The 19,734-nt window shown below is 39.4% G+C and overlaps 1 protein-coding gene across 1 annotated transcript in view; it reads left to right on the top strand.

Moving 5' to 3' along the window:
• The window catches only part of ARB2A (ARB2 cotranscriptional regulator A), a 232,785-nt gene that overhangs the window by 190,500 nt on the left and 22,551 nt on the right, over window positions 1-19,734 (top strand). The window lies entirely within an intron of this gene.

Below are 19,734 nucleotides of genomic sequence, written 5' to 3'. Positions count from 1 at the left end.
TAAATGCTATACAGGAACCATATCTCTTTTGATTTACAGTATAGTGCAAATGTGTCTACATACCTCATCCCTTAAGTTATTCTTTCTTCAGGCAATTTTTCCCCACTGGACACAGGAGCCAGGTTAGGCTATAGAGCTGGCGAGTTGGATATCAACAGAAAGAGGATTATGATTAAAAAAAAAATCATATGATCTGTCCAAAGAGGATGTATCTTAAGCTGTTATAGTACTGGATCATGGACTTGCAAACCTGGAAGGGGCCTCAGGTGGCATATCCCTGTGCCAGGCATCAGAATGATGAAGCTGTAGCTCCTCTGCCAAGTGCTTGTCTATATACAGGAGTGTACATAGGCAATGTCTGCATGAGCATGGACCACTGGAGATTTACAGGTGGTGCAGCAGCATATGCTGGTACAATCTTCTCAAGACAAAGGTCTTAAAGGCCCATTGCTGGTATCTCTTTGCAGTAGTCTATCTCATTTCTTTTTTCCCAAATATTTCTATGTAGTTGACACAGCCCCAAGACAAAAGGAGCACACAGGAGCCAACAACCATGTGTCACCGACAGCAAACAACCATTTGGATAGCCTAAGACAGTCATCAGTACTGGTGCCTCTGAAGAAAACTTCCTCCTTTGGAGCTGCTTCATCATAGCCTTCAGGATCTAGTTGGGAATCAGGTGGTCCGAAGTAATCCCCCTAATTCCTCAATGCTTAGCTTCCCTAAAGCAAGGATGCCTCTTCTCTTCTGTGATAGTAAATGTGATCCAGGTGGTGGAGCATTCAGACTGTATGGCAATGAAGGCATATTCATACTCAAGGTAAAAAGACCTACAAAGTATAGAAAATATCCTTGTTTTATGTGAGACATTTATATTGAAATGAGGATGAAATTAGAAAGATGGCTCTAGCAAAATCCTGGCCAGCTGCTGTGGAAAAATAAACCAAAGTTAATGGATAGTGGAAAAAAAAGTGAGGTCAAATTCGTGGTGCTGCTGGGTGTATAAACCCACAAAATGAGAGTATTTAGAAGTGAAAATGCTGCAAAAAGACATCTGGCACTGCCCATAGTGGTGTTATACGTGTGATATAGTGGAACCAAAACATCAAAAGTAATAGGAAGTATAACTGAAGATGTATTATCTGGGACAGACCTTAATATTTACAAATGAGAAAGCGAGTAAGGATTCACTGCAATGATCATTTACAGCAAACAAGTAAACCCTTTGAAACAGTAAAATACGAAAAAAAAGTTAAAATCTATAATTTTAATCAAAAGTTTGTTTCAGTCATTGAAATTCTGTTATTGCTGCTTACAAACATTAAAGTCAATCAAACATCAGTAGCCTGCAAGATCAATATTTTTAATATGTTTGCATTGCAGTGCTGCAGATTTTTGGCTAATGGATCTCACCCATATTGATTTCCATGGGAAATGTTAGTCTGATACTGAAATAATTTAAAAAAAAAGGCGAGGGATTATTGGTTTGGAATTTTGAAGGAGATAGAAGTATAAAAATTGGTTATTGACTGAATTGCTTGGGGTGAATGAACCTTCGGCACTTGCAATAAACTTGTAGCACAGAGTCATTACTGAATACTGCGTTAGTCCTTTAAACCTAAAATCAGTCAATATCCTATTATAACAATGCAAATTGTGGTGAAATAGCATAGTGAGTCATTTTCAAAGCAGCAGGATATTCATAAGCATCTACATACATATGTGGATGGATGTATTAAACCACCTCTGGGATATGCACAACGGATTTTCAAGCTAATTTTAAATATATTAAGTTTATGTTGATAATAATGCAAAAGAGTTGATATGAAGTAATTTAATTTTTTTATTAGTTTAATGCCTTTATGGCTACAATAATGAATAAAAGTGCAGTGAGACATCATAAACATATACATAGGTACTTGTATAAACAAGTATATTCTATATTGTCCTGGTTGTGAACAAATGCAGGTGATTTTTTTTTTTTCTATCATGCCTCTCTGTGGAATCTGGTGAAATAAATTAGTTATCCATTCCAGAATAGACTGCATTCCCAAACAGGGACTGAATGAGTTTACCACAGTTAGAGCAAAGCTAGAATATAAATTTTTATTCACAGCTACATGAAAAACATCTAAGTAAAGAGTTGCCTTTTGGTCCCTGCTTTAAAAATGCCCTGAACCTTTGTGTTGCTCTGCACTAGAGACCAGTAGCTAAAAGTGGGTACTGCAATATGCAGGCTGTTGGGTGAAGTATATTTTCACCTGAGCTGTATAAATATTTTACAAGTGTATAATAGCACATGATGGTAATTCAGTGCCTGGGAAAGAGAAATTGTATTCATGTTTTATTATCACAAAGTCATCTGGGGACATTTTCTGAGGTTTTTTTCTAATTTTTGGCTTTGCCCATACTTGGCCAGAAATAAATTGGATGCGTTTCAGTGGTCTTCTAGGATCAAAATTAGAAAATATGCCATGTATGGAGCTCAGCAGAAATCTGATAGAGGCAGTATCAGTAATTGGTGCATCACTTTAACTACAGAGGTCAGATAAGAGACAGGTTGCTGTATCCTGATGGAGTCTTGATGGACTGACACCTTTTGGGAACAACTAGTAATGAAGTCTGAAATCTCTCAGTAAACTTGTTAATAGGGTCTTGTCATTGACAAGGTACCTCTGTAGTTACTCTTCAAGTCATGTAGCTTCTGGATACTTAACATCCTCCAAATTACTCCAGCCACTAACTTAGGACAGAGAGATGTTGGTAGCAGCCCAGCCCCTCTGCTGGTGTCAGCCCAGCCACAGGCAGAGGGGATGATGTAGTAACCTGCCTGTCCCTGCACTGCATGCAACCCTTCACCACTGTGCAGGATCAGGTTTGGGCTGATTTTGGAACATCCTCCTTATTTCACCTTGACTGGGGTAGAGTTCCCTTTTCTGGTATTTTTTAAAGTTTTTTTTGTTGTTTCTTAAGTAAATACTAAAATAACATTTCAGAATATGTCTTTCCAAAATGCTAGATGTGCATCTCTATTCCATAATTTTTAAAAGACAGTAGAAGGATGAGGAGTGTTTCCCAAGAACTAAGGAAGATATAATCCTCATTTATAAAAATCACTCTGCCTTGTAGCTTTAAACGTGTTAACGTAGTTAGGAAGAAATATGTCTTTATTACCTTTCTTAAATATCAGAAGCAGAGATTGAATATCTTTAGGCAGGGGTAGTGAAAAAGGTAAGCAGAGCTTCTGGTACTTAAAATTTCATGTTCTCTTAATGGGGAAAATAAAAAGTATTTTAGAAGTATTTTAAAATAATGCTATGTTCCCCCAGTTGTTTTTGTGGCTGTTACAACCCTTTTCAACTCAAAACAGAGAAAAATATAGAAGTTTGAGTTTTTGCACTTTGCTTCAATAGCACAAGCTAAATCAAGAAATCTAACAAGAATGCAATTTTTTTTTCTGTTTTAAGTAATGCAGTTTTTATAAACTATAGAAATTGTGCTTAAAAAAGAAAAAGCAAACACAGCACCATAGGGAAAGTTGAAAAGAGTCAGAATGAAATATTCTTGGTCGTTATCCCAGGTCAATGTCATGAATTAAGTGGAAAGGAAAATCAGTAAGTGCATCAAAGGTTCTTTGGCAGGATCACAAGTGAGTCTGGAAGCCAGAGGTGACTTGATGTTACTTGTAGCAGGACTTTGACAGCACAGAGACTGAGAACTTCTTCCCATATTCCATGCCAGCATGCGTGCACTGTTTTGCTGTCCACTCCCCCTGGTCCCCTTGGGGTGGTAATTCCAGCAGGACAGAGGTGACCCTGAAAGATTGTAGAGATGTTTGCCATTGAAAACAATGTTGGGTGCGGATTCTGGCAGCCAGTACAAATTTGTTGTTCTGTGGCAGTGATTATTTTCATAATCTGCCTCTATGAAATGAAAGTAATGTGGTTTTTGTAATAATTGTTTTCAATTGGAATTTTTCAATTCTGTGGTTCCAAAACTCAGTAGATACGTTGTAAGATGATTGCACAGTTTTCCAGAGCAAGGAGTCTAAATAGCTGCACTGGGAAAGTTACCTGCTTTGCTGGAAATGTTCATAAGAACGGCAGGGGCTAAGCATCAGAGCTGGGAGTCTGCAGATTGGTGTTTCACACCCCGGCAACGCTTCTCAGGAGCAGCTGTAACTCAGACAGGCCAGGCAAGACAATTTATGGCTGTGTATCTTGATTTCTCTAGACAGCAGTATTGTGCAGTCTGTGCTGAGCCTCCTTGAGGTGGTCCAGGAGACACGATGGTCAAGTTTTTATGCCTGCAGACTTTTCTGCATCTGAGTCAGAGGCGTTAAGCACTTTAACATCACTTGTTCTTCTTATGATTCAGAATAAAGAAGCAGAATGGGAAACCAGTTCACCTTGGGAAGGCAGTTACAAACTAGGTTTAAACACAAGTAAGCTGTCAATGGAGTGATGGGAAGAATATAGCCTTGCATTCTGGACTGTTGAGGTAACCTGGCCACAGAACCCTAAGAACAGGCTCCCACTCATTAAACTGAGTATGTAAATATATATTTGTGGGGCTAAAACCTTCCGCAGTGTTGTGACATTTAGGAGGTACTCTCTTGGAAATGTTGAAAACACAATTTTTTGCCTTTGTTTCTGAATTCTGTGATTGTATGCCAGACTGGTCATAATAGAGGAGATCAATTTGATAATCTTGTGATTCATTTAAAAAAGATAATACAGGCTTCAATGACATCAGAAACGCAAGCTAAATTGGAAAAATATGCATAACTTATGCAACTCTTTTTTTCACAGACCAGCAAAGCTCGGTTCTTTTTTTTTCAGAGTAGCATGTTCCTCAGAATGATTTGAAATACATCTTAAATTTGTAATCTGGATATGCTACATCTGCTATATCACCCTACTCAATTACACTGACTACACACAGAGAAATACTGAACTGGCATGTCACAGAATGAAAGACTGTCTTGTGTTTGCATTGTCTGTATTGTTCATTGTGTTACATGCGTTCATTTATTTCCATAGATTGTTCTTGAAAGGCGATACATTTACCTCACCTGGCATAGAAAAATATTGTTGGGAAAATTACAAAAGCAGGGGAAAGCTCTGCAGAGACCTGTTTTGTGTCTCCAGCATTCAGGTGTGTTTGCAATACACTTTATTTGGTGGCAATGCTCACCTCAGGAATTTCTGAACAATTTTTGTAAGAAGGACCTTGGAGAAGAAGTCCAAATCCCAGCTTTGGCATGGTGGCATCATCTTGATGATCAATAATAGAGCTTTAGGTAATTATTCTTTCTTGTGTCAGTAATGCAGTTTTGTTTCTGCCAGAGTGTAGCAGGTATGGCTCCTTGGCAATTGTCACTAGACATCATCTAAGCATCACTATCACGATTTTGCAATGTTTGAATCTTCTTTGATGACCAGAAAAGTTAATGAGCTGATTCAACTTTTTCTTAGGATTTATTAGGACTTATCTTATTAACCTGGAATTTCTAAAATTATGATGGAGATTAGCATGTTCTTAAGTGATGGTATTTTAAAACAAAATTTTCACAGTAGTCCCAGTTCAGGGAAGTCCTCGAAACAGGATGCTGCAGGAAACTGAGAATTGTTGCATCATATTTATTGAATTTAATGCATGCTGAAATGTTGCATGGGTTTAAAGCAAAATTTTTGGGTTCCTAAGCTTCAATTGTGTTTATATTTTCATATGCAAAATAATTCATTAGTAATAGAATTGCTAATTCCCTGATGTGTGATATGCTGCTTCTTTTTTAATGAAGTCTTCTGGACAGGAAATTTATGTGCACCTGTGTCACAGGTTAAGAAGGAAGTGAGTTTTTTGGGAGGTTGTGGTCAAACCAATCAGTGCTTGGCTTTGAATATTGGCACCTGGTTTGGCCACTGAAGGTATGGACCGCCTCTGAGAACACAGGGGGTTAAAAGCAAGAACTCCCAGGAGAACTCTCTCTCGGTCCCGGTCCGTGAAGGAGCTCAGAGCTCCCCTGCCCAGCTGGGGCTGGCTGGGAGAGGGAAGCCGTGCGGCCGGGTGAGGGAGGCCGGAGCCTCGGGCAGAGAAGGGGGGTGAAGGCCTTGCAGGATGGAAGGGTGGAGGAGCCCTGAGAAGCATCAGGCCCCAACCCCCCGGGAGATAGAGAGAGAACCACTGCCTGTGCTGCCTTGAAATTCTGTATCATGGACTGGCAGCACGGCCGGCCAGAAGGAGAAGTGGGGGATGTGGCGAGAGAAGGTGCCCGGCCACTGTGGGAGTGCTGGGCAGACAGAGGCGAAGATTTTAACCCCTGTCTAGAATAATGGAAACCTCACAAATACTGATCCTCCTGAATCTGAATGAGGAGAGAGAGGTGAAGCAGTGGGCAAGTGTGATGAAAGGGAGTACAAGTGAGAGATGTCAAAAGCGGTGAGAAGAATCCTAGGTGGGAGGAGATGATGGAGTGGCCTTGGGCTGGACTCTTTCTTGTATGGCCATGGACAGACCCATGTTTTTCCTGTGCCACAGAGACTGCATTTAGGGGGAGGCAATGCCTTGAAGCCAGAGAGAGCGTGGTGAAGCAGTGGTGAGAACAGAGATGACTGAGGAGGGTGTGGGATTCCCTCTGTCTCCGTGGAGAAGATTTCTGTTCACAAGGCCCCAGGGAGTAAATCTGGTGGGGACTGGTGTCCCAAAGCTGAGCGACTGCTGCTTTTGGAACTGGGTGGGGCATCCTTAAATGGGGAACCCTAAAAGCAGTTCTGGTCCATGTGCAGTGGTGAGAGCACTGGACATGGAGGGAAGAACTCATGAGGGCCAATGTTCTCCGGGCAGTGCCACGAGTGACATGGAAACACAGGAGGTTTCAACTGTGTTTCTGGGGGAAGCCTGTGGTGCAAGGGGGGATTCCTCTCTCCGTGATGGACTTGAGAGTTGATTATTTGAGGGGTGATAATGGACTCAGAAATTGATCATCTGAGAGATGGTGACAGTGTGGAAATCTATGGTGTTATTTCATACTGTGGAGGAAAAGTGGGGAGGAGGAGGAATGTATTTGGAGGGTTTTTATTCTTAGTTTTGTGTCTGTTCCTTTTTAGATGCTGTAGTTAATAAAGTTTGTTTCCTTTATTCCTAAGTTGGAGCCTGTTTTGCTCTGTTCCTGATCACATCTTACAGAAGCCACTAGGGAAAGAGTATTTTCATGGGGGGCACTGGCATTGTGCCAACCTCAAACCATGACAACCTGAATAAGAGATGTAAATGTGTGCCTGAATAAAATAGGTAATCTGTGTTGGTTCAGTGTGTATTACTGTTGTGAGAGTAGTAAAATACAGAAAAAATTAGCACCGTCATGACAACTGAGCTCTCTTATGGTCCTGTCCAACAGCCGGTGTTCAGCTTGAAGCTGAAAGTATACAATAAAGTATAGGTGTGCAGTATTGCATTTTATTTAAATGGTATGCTCTGTCTCACCCCTCCAAAATGTATGGTATATCCCAAGCCTGTGGTCCTGCCCTCAACCATCCTGTGTCTGTTATTCCATTGGCACAAGTCTGATTCCGTGCCCATTTTCATTCTCCCTCTTAAACCGTGCAAGCGAGACCAGTCGCTCTCTTAGCCTTTCTCCTCTCTTAGCCTTCCTCCCCTCTTGGCCCTTCCATCCCCAGGCCCTCTCCCCCTCCTTCCCCCTCCCCCTTCCCCCCTTCTCCCTCAGTAACCATGCTGTTCCCGGGGATGGGACCCCAAATAAACCCTCATCTAATCAGCTCCCTCAGAAGCCATGTGGAGTCTCCTTGCCTGCCTGCTGCTGCCAGCCAACTCACAGCCTAAGGGGCCCTCCAGTGACTCCCCGGGGTGCCCCCACCCCGCCAAAACAAACCACAACATAGGTATTTAAGCAATTGAATACAACTTTCTGAACATCTTAGGTTTTGGGAAGTTAATATCTTCCTTTGAAAATGAAATCAGAAATAGCATATGGTGATTGTACTGCTGTGTAGTGTTGCAGAAATGCCTCCAGAATCATGCATGGGACTACATCACCATCTCATATCTCTCTTTCTCCCTCCTCCACCAACACCTTCTTTCTGTTGTAATGGGGTAGAAATTGATTGCAAGTGTGTTTTCTTGACCCCCTACTCCATACATGTTAGCACCTAACCTTCTACAGTCTCGTCTGTATTTACAGTAATTATATGCATAATGTAGCATATTATTGTCTGGACTTCCTGTTTAATCAGTACAGAGCTTCTTAAAAGTGCAGCTGAAAAGGGCAAACAAAATTAAAGCTTTATGTACCAAAACAAGTTTGATTTTCTAAGCTCCCAGCATTCCAACGTACAGAGATTTGTTCCACCAAGTTTTGCGATGGCTTGCAGATGGGCAATGATTAATCAGAGAGCTGACTGTGAAGTAGTTTGCAATTAAAGTGGAAAGCTCTGAAGCATGCTAATTGAATCAGAAAATTAGAGACACTAAACAGTAATTGGCTATTTCTCATGCAGCAGGTGCCAGGCCACTCATCTGTGGAACAAGGTATTTAAGGCACATTAGCACTAGGAAAAATATTTCTTGATATGGAACAGTCAGATTTTCTGCTCATTTTCACCATGGATGTCAAAACACACAACTGTGATATCTAGAGTCCACAGCACATGTTGCAAGAGTTTGAACAGTGGGGTCATCATGAACCTACATTTAATGCAGTGTCTTAAATCAGGCTGAAGTTGGGGTACCTGTGTAACTTCCTAGCCCTTGTGGACTAGTAAATTCCTCCTTTTTCTTTTTTTAAAAAGTGATCAGAGGACAAGGCTTTTAATGGCAGCAGTCCACATTGTGGGCTAATAGCCGCTTCCAGACTCCAGGGAGATCAGCTCTCTATCTGGCGAACCTTCTCCATAAGGTGGGGTGATGTTTGCTTATCTACTGCCATGTCATTTGGGGTAGTCCCTTGGAAAAATAATGGATGGGCACTAGGTAACACTAGCATGTGTTTTCAATACGCCATGCATCTTCTCAGTCTTTACTGGGGAAAAATATTACTTTTTTTTCTGTTTGCCACTTAAGAGTGTGGAGATAAGTGGAGTGTGGATTATTGAGAATCTGTGAATTGCTTTAATGAAGCACCTTCACTTTTGTTTCATTTTTCTTCAGATTTAAAAATTGAATGTTTCCAGTTAAATATTAGTTGAGGGCATCAACCATATAAATCTAATACTGCTGTGAGCTTAGGAGATACATAACACCAATTCATATCATGTCTCAGCATGAGTTTATATCTTCTAATTAGTGCCACCATTTTATTGAGAGCACATGCAATGAAAGTTTGTTTGCCATGCCAACAGGGACTGAAGCACATACAGTAGTTTTGCTATAGTAGAATGATGGTACAGTATGAGCACAAACAACTTATAGCTTGAGCAGTAGGTAACCAAAAGAGTGGGATTTAATAAATGAAATGGTGAAGAGTTTTTACAGAGATATAACCATTTTCAAATTAGACTGGGTAGGGCGCATGATTTCTTTCATCTCAGCTAATTAGAGCTTGGTATGCTTATTAGTGAATAAAAAAAAGCGTATTAAAATACAAATGTACTGCATCATATTACTCTGGTATCAAGAAGCAGAATATTACAATATTCAAATGCTAATCATATAACTTAGCAGATGACTGCAGAAAGTCGTGTATTTGAACTGAGACATAAATTATAAATTGTAAACAGTGCATAGGGGATATGTTATAACTGTGTCTCATTTAAATTAAGGCAGAAAGTTTTCTCTGAAGCAGATTATGTGCCTTCATTAAGTTTTAAAGTATCTTCTATAATGTTTTATTAAGATCACTTGGCACAGTGTTTCCCAAACTGGATGTTAGCAATATGTACCAGTGGAAACGGCCACAGTGGTAGAGGTGGCTCAGGTGCATTGCTGCACTCCACATCTTTTAACAGCACACTTCCTAGCCAAGTGCTAGTGCACATACACCAGTGTCTTTTCCATGTAATGCCCCTCCTGAAAAGTCCTTATGCCTTTGCTCTCTGTACTTGAAAGCAGCTCTAAAACATTTACATGATCAATGTTTGTTGCTGGAGGGATAAAGTTTGCTCTTGCATGGACAAGTGAGAACATATTGATCATTTTATTCTATCTGCTATTTCTAAATTCAATATACCTCTGGAGTCAATAAGTGAGATCGAGAGCATATTCTTTTTTTTGTATGCCTGCTTGTAGCTTGTTCTCAAGATCCAAGATGCATTTTTGATTAATCACAAATGCTCTGAGGTCATGGAAAGTAAATGTGTTTGTGGAGTGTCAAGCTGATGCTGTCAGATAAATGTCTTAAGCTTAGCCAGGGTTCATGCCCCAGCTTTAGGCTGTGCCAAACGTCTCCCCTTATTGATAACAGCTACACTGGTGGTGTCTGAGCTGTTTGTTCACTGAAAGGGCTGACCTTGCTGTATGAGGCTGGAGTCAGGTGAAAAAAACACCAGCCATGTATTTTAATTGAAACTGTTTGTTTAATTGAAACTTTGTTTATTTTACCCATCTTGAACACAAATAAAATCTGCATTCCCTCTTCTTGCACTGGGGTCTGTCTGCTCGGCTCCTCCAGTGTCTGCCTAGCCACCTGGTCCCATGGCTGCCAGCCTCGTTTGATAAACTCTGTGTCTTCAGAAAATTTCTGACAAGGTATTTTTGCACAGGGCCCAAACAGGAAATAAACCTTACCAGCAAAACTAAATAGTTTTAGGGACAGTTCACATTTTGGTTCCTAGGTTGTCCCATAATCTCAAGGTGGTGGCCTGGAGAGGGTAGTGTATGATTAGTGGTGCCTACCCTCATCCATGGCAGGCTTTTAGCTTCACCTTTTGCTTGTCCATGATGGTTGGTCCTCTGTAACTAGTTGTCAGCCACAGACAGGAACAGCAACATGATTGCAAAGCCAATGTGCGAGATGCATGAAGGAAACCTGGTTTGTAGCACAGAAGGCAAAATGATGGATCATATGGTAGTGCATAAATAAGTCAAAACTCACAGGACTACTTGGGGGCATTTGTTATAAACCACCTCAAGTCAGTGCTTTCGCCCCCTCCCCTTTCCCCAAAAACATGTTTGTTCTTTGCTCCAAAGATTATGTTCTACTTTCCTCTCAAGTTCACACTGTCATGGGTAAATCACCAGGGCTAATTAAACACGACAATGCTGCAAAAAGTTTTTTAAAAAAGATGCAACACATCTGTCATGAACTCCCACCAGACCTCTTGGAAATGAGATATTTTTAATATTTTATGCTGAACACAAAATATCTTGAGGAAATGGTTTAATATTCTGTACCAAAACAAAACCTTCAGTGTCAAACAAGTAATACTGCCTAAGAAGCCCTTTAGATGCCAGTATTTCAAATTGCTCCATTCCTGAAATATAAATTTTATTTTATAAATGTAGTCATTATGGAAAAAAATTTGCAGGGAATAATAAAGGAAGTAGAATGTATGTTGGGATTTGTTTGAAGCCTGGAGTGCACTCTGATGCAGGAACAGACATTAATGTTTTTACTCCTGGTCTTACAGATTTTTTTTTTTAATGACATATTTTCAGCTAACATCTAAATAAAAATAAATGTAAATATTTTTCTCTCTGAACAAATTTTAAATAAATTGCTGTCTGATTTTTGTCCCGTAAATAATTTTGTCTTCTTTAAAACAATATTTAACATAGAGGTTTAAATCATGTTCTCTGTGGTTTCCTAATGAGTTATTAATAGTTAAATGTTCATGTTTTGCATAATTTGTCTATACAGGAGGGAGAGATTATACATGTTAGAGACACAGATTTAAATACTTTGAATGGCTAAAAGTTGAACAAATCCCTATTTCATGTTTATTCTTGGTGGCAGGTCACAGATTAATAAAATAAAATCATTAATAATTTATAAAAATACCTGAGTGACAGGAAAATGCAGTTAATCAAATTCCATTAATTCCAATAAAGTTCCAAGTCATTAATCTAAATACTTAGCCTGAGATAATGGTCTTTAAATAGATCCTTATTAAAAAGAGAAATGTCCAGATTGGCACATCTGCAAGTATTTCTATATGATGACCTTGTTATTCCTGACATGCAAAAATATATCTCTTTTCTAAGATGGGTTTTGCATACATCATTTCTGCAGCATTTTTTTTACCTGGGACAGCTACCAGCTGCAGTTGGTCCCCATGTGTGTTTTCAGCTCCACTACTTCTCAGGAATTGCAGTACCATCACTGTGTAGACACCCTGTGTGAGGAAGGGGCTCAGCAGTAAGTTCAGCATATGCAGAGAAGGTCTGTGCATACTGTAGAAGTGAACCTGAGCAGATCATGATAGCTGCAGTGATATGGGAGCACTTTACACTGTCCAAATCATAGTGGTCATTTATGTCAGCTCTGAGGGGAAAAAATTGTATGTAAAAATTTTGTATCTTCTTGTTGATATGTTACTTTTATATATGTGACTCTCCTCAGCTCAGCTGGAAAGGCAGAGTAGAAAAGGTGGACAAAGAAATAGTTATCGACAGAAGTAATCAAAGAAACAACGGAAGTCTTTTGTCAGCAAATTTATCAGTACAGTTGTGCTAAAGGTCTCCTGCAAACATTTTATTGACCCACGTACAGCCTCAAGTTATTCCTTACAGGGAATGCAGCATATTTAATGTTTGGATTAACCCATCCAAGTTAAGAATTGCATTCTGCTTGTTTTTTCTGATTATTAGTCCTGTCCTCTTTCTTTCTGGCTTGTAAATTTTTTAACTGAGCTGCTGAATTAGACCATAGCCAGCTAAGAGTAGCAGAGATGTTAAAATGTATATGGTTTAGAATGTCATATCCCACAAGTGAGTTTATCACTGGTCGAAGCAGATTTCTTCAGCTTCAGAGGATAGCTCAGAAGCCCTTTTGTCTATGTATTTAGGTTTGTCCAAGGAGCAATTGTGTTAATGAGCTGGTTCTGCCTGAACGATGTGCTTGGGAGCTCTGGGCGGGATGGTGCTGAGGTCCTCTGTTCTCCCAGACTTGTTCAGAAAGTGTGTTCTTACTTCTACATTTAAATGTATTTTTATTTGTGGATTGTGTGATTAAGGAAGTTGCTGAGTTTCACTGACAGCATTCACCTGCTCTTTTAACAGTGTTCATTTGGATGCCATCTCATTGCCCTTCCGTCTTGAAGTTCATAATTGGATTCCCTTGCAAACCAAGTTAATTCAGTCACTGCTGGATTTTAATTAGACATTAAGAGAAAACAACACCACATCATTTGTAGTCAGAATATCGCCTTAGTGTATTCTACATGGGAATGAGTATTTGTGTATTAGCCCCTCTGCATGGGCAAGAGATATTTGCTACATCTGAACTCTTTGAGAAAGGTTGGCCATCTTCTAGCTACAAAAGAAACTTAATAAAGCTAATGGGGGAACTTGGAAAGTGTACCACACCACTGTGCTCCAGTATCACAGATAAACATCAGTGAAATCAGATTTGCAATGGAGGTGTCTGATTTGTTTAGCATAAATGTAAGGGACCTACCTCTCTCTTCCTGCAGAGGATCTGGGCTCTCAGAGACAGACTCTACTTTTCTGCAAAAGGAGAAAAGGCAAGGTACCCCATCCCTTCAACTAGTCAAGGCAAGTGAAGGCAAAACAAGAACATACATTCAAATGATGGAAATACAAACCCATAAGGTTGTGTGCCTGGAGAGGAGCAACAGTACCTTTCACCATTGAATGTACATGCCAAGAAGGGCTGTCAGTATTTAATCTGTCCTGACTGTGAAAACTAAATGTCAGCCTCCTTTCTGTTGTCCATCTTTGCTGGGTACAAGTTCAGAGCTTCTGTAGCTCCTGCAAAAGGCATTTCTGGATAGGACCAACAAAATGGGATAAACCACCAAAACAGGTGTCCATAATGATGTGTTGATGGTGAAAAGCTAGTGACAGTCTTTTTTCCTGCAGTTTTCAGCTGGTCTTGTTGAGGGAAGCCACCTGGTGTTAGGAAGAGCTTCATGAGGCCTGGTCCAATTTGGCAGTAGTACATGCACTGGGTCTGCCCTGACCTTGGCACAGCCCTTTTGAAGTTCATCAAGTGGGTCTGCAGAAGTTTATGGAAAAATTGCTGAAGTTAACACTTGGACAACTTTCACTTGGATGAGTTGACTGCAGGCAGGAGTGAATTTGAAATGAGATTGGGCAGGAGACAGGAAGCTCACTTATGTCTGGGTTAGTAAATAAAAGTGCCTGAGAACAGCCCTCATGGCTGCCTCTGCTTTTGTGTTCCTCACAAAATGGCTGGTGCACGTGTGCCCATGCCCAAGGGATGCTCTTTACACACAGTTCTGGAGTGAGGATGTCCCCAGGTCTGTTCTCCAGAGGCAGCTGGATGCTATCACGCTGTTTTGGGACTGGGGAGAGTTTAGTTTGAGGACAGGCACAGGTCATTCAATGCCAGCTGGATTCAGTGCTCAACAATGTTCTTCCTTGTGTTAAATTTTTCAGCATAAATGAAGTCTCTGAACTCCGAAAGTTAAAAGATTTCCTTATGTGAGACATGATCAAGAAAGCAGAGCTGAAGAAAGAACCAAATAGAAGAGTGCATGGTCAAAGCTCTAAAATATGAGGAAAGGTCTTTATAGTCACACTCAGGAGGAGTATATAGTCACTGTCTATTCACAGTGAGCGTGGGCATCAATGCTGGCTTTAACAAATCAGGTGAGAGTGGTGTTAGGGGTGTTAACACAGGATTCACACAACAGTGGCAGACAAAGTGAGCCAAGTGAGAGTACCAGAAAATAGAGAGAATGAGGTTTCATATCAATGAAAAGACCCTGCATTTTATATTGGATTTTTACCTTTGTTTTCAATGACCATTAAAGACATATATTTTGCAATATAAATGCAACTCTTTAAAAGATTAATTTCTTACTATGCTTATGGAAATTTTACAAGTTGACTAAGTCTTTGTAGTTGTGTTTTGGCTTATAGCTACATCTTTATCAGCAGCATAATTCATACTGTAGCAGTTAGTATGACACTAGAGAGAAGTAACACTTTATTTCTTAGAACTAATTTTCTTCACTATGTAGTTCAAAACTCATTGGCATCTAGTCAGTTTGTGCTCAGAGAAAATGCACGACACTAATAAACTCAGATGTGATATCAACTGTATTGCCGCTAAATTTAAATGAATGCATATCCAACCCATATAATTTTAAAACTGACTATCACAATGTGAATGATAGAAAGATGAGATTCAGTAGTGAGTTTTGTCCATCAGGGACATGACTATCTTACGGAAATTTTTTTGGAAATGTGAAATCAATTCCTTGAACCATATCTTACACATTTTAGGAAGGAAAGAGGCGTGCTGAAGTTTCCTTGCAAATGAATATGATTTTGAGTGTTAAAAAAAGACAGGCTAAAACAAAAAGTATTAAACAAAAGACAGGTAACAACCAAGAAAGGTAGAATTGTAAAAACCAGGAAATTTACTTGGGGTTAAAAGAAAAAAAACATTAAGTTTTATTTTACATTTCAGGTTTAGAGAAGGCAAAATATGGCATCTGTAACTGTAGTAATTTATTTTTTCTTATTTGAAATAGCTGTATATTACGTGTTTGTTTGGTGCCTACAGTTATTAAGAGTTGCTTGGAGGATGGGCAGTGATGGCAGTGTTATCCCTACCTTTCTAATCTGTCCTGGCTCCTCCAAGCAAATGTTAGCACAAGTGACAGAAATGGAGACAAGAGAGTGATTGATGGGGCTTAGGAAAATAGCATCAATGGTAGGGTGGAAAAAGACCAGGGAAAGGAAAATACATCTTTCTGAAATCAAGAATGCAAGCAAGAGTCACTGCCTCCAGAAAGCCTTCCTCAGGAATCTATCAGTGGAGGGCCCTAATCTGCTGGTGCTGAGAAGGAAGCATTGTAGTACTGGGTCACCAAACTTCTGATATTTAATTCAAGATTTTCACTGATGGCAGTCTGCAGCATCCTTTCCATGTTAAGAATGCAGAGAAAACCTTCTGCAGTAGCAGAGTGGATGTTACAGTGCACAAAAACTTCAGTTTTCGGAAGTAGGCATGTATAAAATGCCAAATCTAGCAATAAAACATCTGTCTTTGTTTAATAGTATGGTGCTTTTGGTGGTTTAAACTACAGAAATGCCTTTGAGATCTTGACTATTCAACAGTACTGTGCTGTACTGTGTTTCACTGCTTTTCATGGAGTGTGAGTGGTGCCTATGGACCGATAAAAGTTTCTCTTCATAATGAGATATAAGATGAAGGCAAGCACTTCTCTATCTTTACTGATGACTTTCACACTGCAATCTTATAGGCTAATTTTCATCACAAATAAAGTTCATGGATTATTTTACCAGCGCTATGACATACCCATGTCAAATATCTTGCAAGCCCAAAACAATCTCTGTACCTTTTCAAAAGGCAGCTTCAGGAAAGTGGAAGTGAGACCTGAGGTATTGCAAGATTTGTCCCTTATTAAAATGTAGGCTGAATTCCTTACAGATACTCACTCAGATATCTTGTATAATCTTCTATCGGGATTGTATCTTGGCTTCAGTTTGTATGACATTGCATGTTTTGAATAGGACAAAGGCTCACTGCTGTCAGTCCTATTTCAAGCCCGGTATTTATCTGCTTCTTTGTGGATGCCATTTTTTTATCTGGTGTCCAAAAGAGCATACCTCTGCCAACACACCATTTCCCAATACATTGCTCTTTGGCTTGCATGATTTCTGGAGAGACAAGCTCAGACCTGGATGCTTTTCCTCACTGTGTAGAGAAAAGGGATGTCTCTGGTGCCTGCTCTGACAAGAAAGTTGATTCATGTGTAAATTACCAGTTGCCCTTTATTTGCTTGGTCCATGGAGACACACACAGATAAAAGGCTCAGTGGGTCAAAGCTGAGTGTGTGCTGTTTTGTCCCATGGCCATGATGACAGGGTTAGGGTTGTTGTCAAAGATTATCAGACAGACTCTGATGTCTTATCATTATTTACTTGCACGGTAATACATAAAATAAAATTTGGCACACAGGAGCCTTTTACAGCATTTCAGCCGCGTGTGCATTTTCAGGTGCATGATGTTGTCACCGTTGGCTTTCAATATCAGGAGTTCTGCACATCTGTCTTTATACTGAAATGCTTTGCTTTAAATACCTCTTACACATAAAGAGGGAGCATGCCCCAGACGTCTTCAGCCCTCTACAGGGAAAAAAAAAAAAAAAAAAAAAAAAAAAAAAAAAAAAAATTATTATCTGAGCAAAATCACTTCTAAAATCATAAAATCATATATTAAAAAGTAACAGAGGGAAGCTTGCAGTAATTTTGAGCTGAAGCCCCTTTAGTACGTGATTTTGCATGCTTGTAATTCCCAGTCACGGCATTGAACAGCTCTCAAATACTTGCAACACCCCGTGTTGTGTCTCATTTAATAACATAGTTATAATATATTTGTCTACTTTACAACTGTATTTGTATTGGCATATAAAGTGTGCAGCAGCTGGGAGCTGTGTGGGGGTGGCAGAAAGTTATTTGATCTACAAAATCAGTTACTTGTCACTCAGTTGCCTTTCACTGAAGCATAATAAAGAATCATTATGGGCCTATTAAGCAGTGCTGATGTAAATGCATTTTATGTGCCATTTTCAGATCAACAGTTAACCATACAAAAGTAAAGTTGTTAAGTACATCCTTCTTTGTTTAAGAAGGCAAATCATAAATCAGGCAGAATATTAAGCTTATGAAATTTAAATTTGAGACCCCAAGGGTTTTATCTATTAGGTCAGCTTCAGATTAGGCATCAGGTCTATCCTTCGCTTCAATAGCAAGTAGACAAAGTCGTCTGTGCTAGCTTTCTACTTTTGTGACAGTGTTATGAATGCCTCTTAAAAGGTTTTTGTGGGGGGGAAAAAAGAAAACCTTTTAATATAATTTAAAAACCCTAGAAATTAAATGGCTCAGACTGGATTAGGAGAGTAAGGGTTTAACTTGTTGCGCATGCATTTTATATCTCCCATGAGAATTCTTTTCTTCTTCATTGTTATTAATGATATCCCATTTTTGTGTATAATATTGATGCTACTGGAATCACTTAACGGCTTTATTTGCCAGACAGAACCTGTCTAAAAAAAGAAAGTTGTTAATGCTAATATTTTGAAATTCTCCTCACATCACTTGTTACTCTTTTGGTTACTGAAATTACAATTTGAAAATCCCCACATTTTCAGAATGAGTTTCTTCTTGATGTTATTGATGAAGTTTGAAACAGATGTTTTCAAAGCCATCTGTACAATACTGCACTTTTTGGCTCATTTTATCGACTACCAAGGCCAGGGGTAGAAAGGAAGTTTGGAATATGGTAAAAAGCCATAGTTCACAATCTCACTTTGCCTTCTTCTGCACAAATTTCCAATTCATTTTATTGGTACATCTGGGCATCTCCAGCGCCTGATACAGGTTTAGTGGTAACACACAAGAAAGAACATTGTACGCCCTAGCATGTGTACAGTATCTGGGAAAGGAAAGGTTTGGTAACTTGTTTCAAAAACTTAGTTGATAATACCAAAATGGGCTGCTATGAGCAAATGGCAGGTTTGTAGTAGTAGGAGTTTGTAGTTTGTGGAGTGTTTGGCACTAGGAGACAGCAGGTAATGGAGATAGCAGTGAAGGCTACAGTTTGAATAAGTCCTGATTTAATTGGATAGATAAAAGCTGTATTCTTAGCTGCAAGCCTACCTAGATGTATAGTATCCTTAGTTCTAGTGCATTGTAGCCTTATCAGTATAAAAACATATTTTCTGAAAGGTATGTTGGTAACCCAGTCTCAAAAAGACTTAGGAGTGTTAGTGGAAAGATTTTTTTTTCAGTAATATCAATGCATTTGTATAGTAACAGAACTGAAATATTTGGCAGTTCTGTAAGTATGAAAATATGGTTCATGTATGTAAGTATGGAGCATAGTACACAAATACAAAATTTCCTTAATATAAGTAGCAACATTCTCTGACAAAATTCCTAAGAATATATTTTATACATCTGTGAGGATATTTATGAGATATAATTATACGACAAAAATACTTGAAGGTAGTGAACAGATTTGTTTATACACATAGTCTTTTACTTACCAGGATGGCTGATCACAAATGTGGAGCTACTTATTGTGCCATAAACATGTGTTCTTATGCATACAGAACTATACTTAACAAAGAGCAAATATCAGTGCTAAAACTCAGTCTACAGCATACATGGGCACTGTGTGTTAAAACTGGTAAATGCTGCAGTGCAATTGGCCAGGTGTGTTTTGAGGGAGCTCCTCAAACATTGTCTTTATCTAGTGAAGGCAAGTCATATCTTTGATGTAAATCTTACAGTGAGGCAGATTTTCAGGTGCTTAGTGTTCATTTGTGCCTGAGAACTGCATACTCAACACCTGGTTTGTGTTCATCAATGTTGTGATAAACACAAATCAGTTAATATGCTACAAGCTATGTATGCACTTAAACTGAGTGACATTTGAAAACTTGCATGCTATTTGTATAATATCTGATCTTACTGCATCAGGTCCTGCCACCCAGAAACAAGCAAGGAAGGTCATGGAATGATACGACTTTCAGCAACATTCCCCATCGAGTATGGGATGATTGCAAAGAAGAAAGCTGGCACCATTTTGTGCTTTCT

Source organism: Passer domesticus, chromosome Z (genome assembly GCF_036417665.1).
Source record: "Passer domesticus isolate bPasDom1 chromosome Z, bPasDom1.hap1, whole genome shotgun sequence".
Taxonomy (NCBI): Eukaryota; Metazoa; Chordata; class Aves; order Passeriformes; family Passeridae; genus Passer; species Passer domesticus.
This window is presented reverse-complemented; position numbering and strand designations above follow the sequence as displayed.